We start from the raw sequence: 5,834 nt of genomic DNA, 5'->3' as shown, positions 1-5,834 counted from the left end.
CGTCACCATGGTGTGGAGTGGTCTTCCCCTTTTCTGTCCCTCTGTCCCTCTCTTGAGGAGTTGGCTTTTCATTTATGAAGTTGACATTAAGGTTACATAGCATTTCTGGCTCTTCTTCCTGAATTTCCAGCTTTGTAATAAATGATCAGTTTTATCTGTTCTGAGATCATGAGGTGTTTCTCATCTTAGTAGTTTCTAAATAAAACTCCAGCTACAGCAGTCAGCTTCCTGGAGGATTAGGCTGGAGAAACACTAGCGAGAAGCTGCGCTGGTCTGTGTGACCTACTCATGACCTTCAGGGCCAGTGCTCACACATTAGCACTGTGTGGCCTACAGTGATGTTCGCGTGTGCCCAGACAAGCTCACAGTCCATTGTCACAGGCAGAAGGGTGTGCTCTCCAGAGAGCTGTGGAAGAGGCGTTTCATTTCCAAGCCTTTTCTTTCCTCACTCCGAGACAAACTCAGGGCCATGTTCGGATTCTGTGTCAAGTTCTACTCAACTCAACCAGCACGTTTCTGAATCTCCCCCCACCACACTCCTGTGCAGGGCCTTTGGTTTGGCCTGTGGGGAGACATGGATTGGGCTCACCTATGCTCAGAGGAGAATGCAGGCTGCATGGCTGGTGCAGTGGTAGCTCTTCAAGGAGTGTGTGCAGAGGCAGTGTCCACAGTCATTCTTGGCCCTGTCTGCAAAAGCAGTGGGCACGTGAGTGGAGGCCTGGGTGGGTGAGGACACAGGCTTCGGTGGACAGAGGGTAACTTGAAAGAGGAGGGGAGGGGGACAATAGTCCTGTCTTGGTCCCACCTCCCATTGCTGCTCATGTTCCACGAAAATGGCATTTGTTTTTCAAACCAAACAGAACTAAAGGACAAACCAAATAACAGGACAATAGGTTAACGCAATGGCTTTTAAAGCGATTTCCAAAAAAAGCCATCAGAAGGGATCTTATGACAGCAAAGAGCATTCAGAGAAGCTGGGTGAGGAATGATGGCACATTTAGACATTTCCAGTGTCCCCACCGGCGAGGCACAGTCCCTGCAACGTTCCCACTCCCAAGTCAGGCACTGCTTACTTCTCTGAAGCTGTGTGTCTCTAAGGCCAATAGCGGTTTGTTCTTTGTCTGTGCTCTCCCTGCAGGAGAGCGAGTCTGGGTCAACCCTTGAGCGCAGCTGAGATGGGAGCCCGCTGGTATGGAGAGGAGAAAGCCTCGCTCCTGGCTGCAAGAGAAAGAGGTTTGACTCTGATGTGTGATGCTGGGGTCCTTTGTAGATATCATTTTCCAGGCCTGTCTTTTTCCTTCCTTCCTTCCTTCCTTCCTTCCTTCCTTCCTTCCTTCCTTCCTTCCTTCCTTCCTTCCTCCCCCTTCCTTCCTTCCACCCATCCATTCTTCCTTCTTTTCTTTTTGTACCAATTTGAGACGACTATCAATATGGTATATCACACTGGTTGAAGCCTTTACATTTTTTGCTTATTAAGGCAGTATTTACCCTGTGTAGCACCCACCATTGCAGTCATTTTAGACGAGCAGATCAGTGTGGCACTGCAGACGTTCTCTGGACTGTGAGACCAGCAGCTCCAATGCCAGAGAGTTTCCATAGGCCTGAAATCCTATTGAGTGGCATGACCCTTCTCTCTGGGAACCATGTTATGGGAGGCCTCATCTAGATGTCTCATATAGCTAGACTGGTCTTATATTTGGCTTTTTGCAACTCACTATCTTGTATTAATGAGCATGACATCCTTAAGGTTCATCCGTGTTGTAAACTTCAAGTTCTACTTGAGTACATCCATGTTTTAGGTGCTCAGCTGGGACTCTCACTTCCTCCCATCTTGGAGGAGCAGAGGGCAGAGGGCAGAGAATGCTGGCACTGGACTCTGTACTTTCCATTTATTCAGTCCCAGACCCACCCACGGATGGGTGCTGCCTACATTTTGGGTGGGTCCTTCCTCCTCAGTTAGACATCTCTGTTAACAGCCTCACAGACACGCCAGAGTCATGGCCTGGGCTATTCTAAATCCTGGTAAATAGACATCAACGTTAACCATCACAGATTCCAAGTATTTATTTTTCCTTGACTAATTGCTTTGTCTGGGGCCATCAGAGCTGCGTTGAATGGGAGCAGAGTGGAAAGGCACCCTTGTCTGTCCCTGGTCCAAGATGGAAAGCCCTCTTTGTTTTACATTTGAGAGCGACTTTGGCTGTGGATTCTCAGGATGTGGTTTCCTTCTGTTCCTACTCAGGTGTGTTAATGTTCTTAAACAGGAAAGGAATTTAAGCTCTTACTAGATGTTTTGCTGCTTGGAATGACTGGTTGCCTTTGCCTCCTAAGGCAGGGCATGGTGTTGACTGGCTTTTGTGTGTCAGAGCATCTTGGCAGTCTGGGGGAAATAATCTGATGTGTTAGCCACCTCCTTGTGGCTGCGATAGAATACCTTGACCAAGAGGAACTTATGGAAGAGTTTCCTTGGCTTATGGCTCTAGAGAGAGCCCACAGTGGTGGGGGAGGTGTGGTAGCTGGCGGCTGCAGCAGGAAGCTGACAGATCACATCTTTAACATTCAGGATGCAGAGAGAGCGCATTGGAAGTGGTACAAGGCTATAAGCTCTCAGAGCCCTCCCCCAGTGATGTACTTCCTCCCCAGACAGTGCCATCAACTGGGGACCAAATATCTGAGATTATGGGGAGAGTTCCTGTTCAAACCTCCACATTTCACTGGAGTTCTGTTAAACTTACCTTGTGCACATTTTGTTGTGGGTTTTTACCTGAACATATTATTAGTGTGTGGGTGTTTTTTTTTTGTTTTTTGTTTTTTTTTTTTTTGTAACTTGTGAGTTTTTTGTTTGTTTGATTTTTGGTGGCACTTTCCTGGCTTCAGTACTGGGGGAACACTTGTCTCAGAGAATGAACTCATAACTTTCCTTCCCCTGCAGCTTTTTTTCCCCCTGTGAGATGGAGTTGATGTTAATTCCTCAAATGTTTGGTATCATTTTGAGGCTATCATGCCCTGGGCTGCTTATGCTGTGTGGTTATTTGTTATAGATCCAATTTCCTCACTAGTTCCAGGTCATCCATTCATATACATACATATATACATGGCACAGATTTATTTTTTTTCTTCTCAGGAAGCTTTACGTTCCCAAGGATCTAGCCCTTTCTGTGAGATTACCCAGCACACCAACAGTCAATGCCACAGCGTTATCTTATAGTCTTTTAAATTTCTGCGACATCAATTGTGATATCTTCTTTCATACCTGATTTTGGTTATTGGATTCTTCCTTCTTCTTTTCTTAGTTTATCTACTGAAGAGTCTGTCAATTTTGCTGATCTCTAGAGGACTGTTAGTGCTACCAATTTCCCTTTATTCTTTTCCTCTTTGCTTATTTCACGCAGCTCTGCTCCAATCTTTGTTGTTTTCTTTCTTCTGACGGCTACAGGTTCAGTTTGCTCTGATTTCTCTTACTGAGGTATAAAGTAAGGATTTTAATTTGAGATATTTCTCTTTCAACAGGGAAGTTTATAGTGCAAGCTTCCCCCACAGTCTGCTTCTTACAACACTCCCTACATTTTGGTACACTGTATTTTTTTTCAAAATGTATTTATTTAATGTGTATATGTGTGTGTCTGAGTACCATGTGTGTACTGCACTTACAAAAGCCACAAGAGAGTATTAGATCCCCTAGAACTGGAGTTGCAGAAGGTTGTGAGCTGCCATGTGGATGTTGGGAATCGAACCCAGGTTCTCTGCAAGAACAGCAAACAACTGTAATTGCTAAACCATCTCTCCAGCCAGATTTTCGTTTACTTCTCTCAAGGTATTTTTTAATTGTTTTGTTAGCCATTCTATGATCTATTCATTGGTTGTTTAAGAATGGATTGCTTGCTGGGTGTGGTGGCACACATCTTTAATCCCTACACTTGAGGGACAGAGGCAGGTGGGTCTCTGTGAGTTCGAGATCAGCCTCGTCTGTGTAATGAGTCCCAGGCCAGCCAGGAATGAGACCCTGTTTTAAAGAAAAAAGAGTGTGCTACTTAACTTCTACATATTTGTGGGGATTTTTATTTTCTGCCTAGGACTGATTTCCAGCTTCATTTCATTTGACTGGGAAGGCTCCTGTGTGTGATTTTAATATTCCTAATTCTATTGACTTGTTTTGCTCTGTAGCCTAACACACGGCCTGTCCTGGAGAATGTCCGTTACTTGAATCCTGCTGGTCAATAGGGTTGTTCAGGTGCCTGCTTCCTCCATTGCCCGCCTGGTTGTTTCCTCTGTTATTGACAGCGGGGATATTGAAGCCCTCTGCTAACGTGGCCTCTATCAATTTCTTCCTTCAATTCAGCCAGTGTTTGCTTTGTATATGCAGGAGCTCTTTTGGTGGCTTCAGCCGCACTGCCTGAATCAATGTTTCTTTACCACACCCCGAGCAGCCTCCCTCCCTGGGGTTCTCACTGTATTTCTCCCTCTGTGGTGAACTCCCTGACCCTGGCTCCCTGCCATCCTCACATCACGTCCTGGTGACCATGTCTTCTTTCCACACCCTCACGGGGCATGGCCCCACTTTCTCACCACTCTCCACAGTCCTCAGTTTCCTTTCAGTTTGATCAGAGATCAAACAATGTCATGATCACCTGTTTGTTAGTGCTGTTTAACCACTGTGTCTTTTGCAACATTTTAGCCACACGAGAACAAGCTGTCCTTGGCATCTAGCAGAACTGGTACCAAACACTGCTTCCAAAAGCACTGCTGAATGAATCTTCACTCCTATAATAAGCTTTCATTGTTGAATTAGGAGCGGAGGGGCTGCGTCCCCAGCACCCCGCCGCCCGCATGGCTAGGTTATGCCCGAAATAATTACACGGAAACTGTATTCTTTCAAACACTGTCTGGCCCGGCTAGTTCCAGCTTCTTATTGGCTAGCTCTTACATATTGTTCTAACCCATTTTTAATATTCTGTGTAGCCCACGAGCTGGCTTACCAGAGAGGATCTTAACCTGCGTCTGTCTGGAGTGGGAGCATCATGGCGACTCTCTGACTCAGCTTCTTTTTCCCAGCATTCTCTTCTGTCTACTCCGCCTACCTAATTTTCTGTCCTATGAGGGCCGAGGCAGTTTCTTTATTATTAACCAATGAAATCAACAGATAAGATACAAGACCCACCTCCATCATTTCATGGCACACGGTATCTTTATTTTTGTCACCGAAGAAGCCAAGGCTCAGAGGCACAAAGCTACTTGCCCAGAGTCACAAAGCTGACAAGGAGCAGAGCTGAGACTTGAACTCGGGCATTGAAAGGGGCCCTGTGTGCACCATTCATAGGTACTTGTGGGCAGGAAGAGGGACCTTCAGGCCCACTTCTACAGCCTTTCTCCCTTGCCCAAACTCCTTAACTCACCCACTCTTCAGCCTTTCTGACCTTGAACTGACTGACCATCACGTGTGCTGGGTCTCCCACCTGGAAATGCCCTTCCTGCCGCCACATGACCCGCTGAGTTCCCACCCCACCTCCCACCTTGCACCGAGTGTCAGTTCCTCTGTAGAAACTTCCTGAGTGGCTGGTAAGATTCAGCCAAACCCTCAGCCAGTATCTAGGACAAAAGCCACACCTTCTGCATCCTGCCAAGAACCCCAGTTTCCAACAGCAACAGCAGCCGTCATCATCCAAATTGCCAACATGGCAGTCATGTGTCTATCACTACACCTCCTGACACGGCACCCCACCCTGCCATGATCCTCACCTCTGTTTGACATATAGCTGCATGGCGCTTCATTTTCTCACCATGGAACGTAAGCATGTGCTCATTTAAAGAGAACAAGTAACAACTCCCATGATCCT

The 5,834-nt window shown here is 46.5% G+C and overlaps 1 long non-coding RNA gene across 1 annotated transcript; it reads right to left on the bottom strand.

Annotated features, from left to right (window-relative positions):
• Positions 1–347: 347 nt before the first annotated feature.
• Positions 348–5,042, bottom strand: LOC126507295 (uncharacterized). Its single transcript, XR_007593478.1, has 3 exons — positions 4,977–5,042; positions 1,074–1,218; positions 348–687 (listed from the first exon to the last, which is right to left on the bottom strand). It is a non-coding gene; the product is annotated as an uncharacterized lncRNA (long non-coding RNA).
• Between the last annotated feature and the right edge of the window lie 792 nt (positions 5,043–5,834).

This window comes from Alexandromys fortis, unplaced genomic scaffold, assembly GCF_014885135.2.
Source record: "Alexandromys fortis isolate MF-2015 unplaced genomic scaffold, M_Fortis_MF-2015_v1.1 scaffold_26, whole genome shotgun sequence".
Taxonomy (NCBI): domain Eukaryota; kingdom Metazoa; phylum Chordata; class Mammalia; order Rodentia; family Cricetidae; genus Alexandromys; species Alexandromys fortis.
This window is presented reverse-complemented; position numbering and strand designations above follow the sequence as displayed.